This window comes from Etheostoma spectabile, chromosome 4 (genome assembly GCF_008692095.1).
Source record: "Etheostoma spectabile isolate EspeVRDwgs_2016 chromosome 4, UIUC_Espe_1.0, whole genome shotgun sequence".
In the NCBI taxonomy this organism is placed as follows: Eukaryota; Metazoa; Chordata; class Actinopteri; order Perciformes; family Percidae; genus Etheostoma; species Etheostoma spectabile.
The window spans coordinates 29,501,876-29,502,941 of record NC_045736.1 but is presented as its reverse complement, the minus strand read 5'-3'; positions in this window follow the sequence as shown (position 1 = coordinate 29,502,941).

The window sequence follows — 1,066 nt, the reverse complement described above, 5'->3', positions numbered from 1 at the left end:
TAGAGGTGATGATACATCACAACAACAACTTGTAGATTTCTACAAGACACACTGTACTCCGAGAGAGTAAAGGACAACTGTCTTTATAAAAGACAAACTATTTATAATATTTGAGGACACAGTTCTCAGTTTTTTCTTTTTTACCCCGATTGGTCAAACATTTTCACTTAGTGAACAAAAGACAGAATTATTAAAAACTGACCTTACAACAGGTCCCATTGTTCTTAGTAACCTCTGAATTCAAAGACATCTTAAACAATAACACTGTCACTGGAAAACTGTGACAGTGTGACATTAAAGAAACCTTTTACAGTAAAAGGAGAAACATTGTGATCTTAAAACAGATCAGTTTTCAATAATCACATGAAGTGAGGGAAAGTCCATTATGATTAAATGTCCATAAAAAGGACAAATAATATTTTGATCAATTCAAAATCATCAATACCTCTCAAGAGGTAATAAACATCTCCATCTGTCAACACATGACATGGAGGGAGTCATAAAATTATCACAGGAAAATTGTGACATTAATTAGCAAACCTTTTAGAAAAAAGATAAACATTTGGATACATCACAACAACAACTTGTAGATTTCTACAAGACACACTATAATTAGTATAACAAAATTAGTATAAACTGACCTTACCACAGGTCCCATTTTTCTTAGTAACCTCTGAATTCAAAGACATCTTAAACAATAACACTGTCACTGGAAGACTGTGACAGTGTTACATTAAAGAAACCTTTTACAGTAATTCAGTATTCAAAATCATCAATACCTCTCAAGAGGTAATAAACATCTCCATCTGTCAACACATGACATGGAGGGAGTCATAAAATGATCACAGTAAAATTGTGACTTTAATCAGCAAACCTTTTAGAAAAAAAGATAAAGATTTGGATCTAACAACAGATCAGTTAATCAATTAGTTATTAATGAATATTAAAGACCAAATTGAGAATAAATTACATCAATGGCACTTGCTATATTTTCATTTAGCAACATGTAAGTTATAATGTACTTTTTACTCTAGATGCAACTCCCTGTCAGTGTCTCACGTGTGTG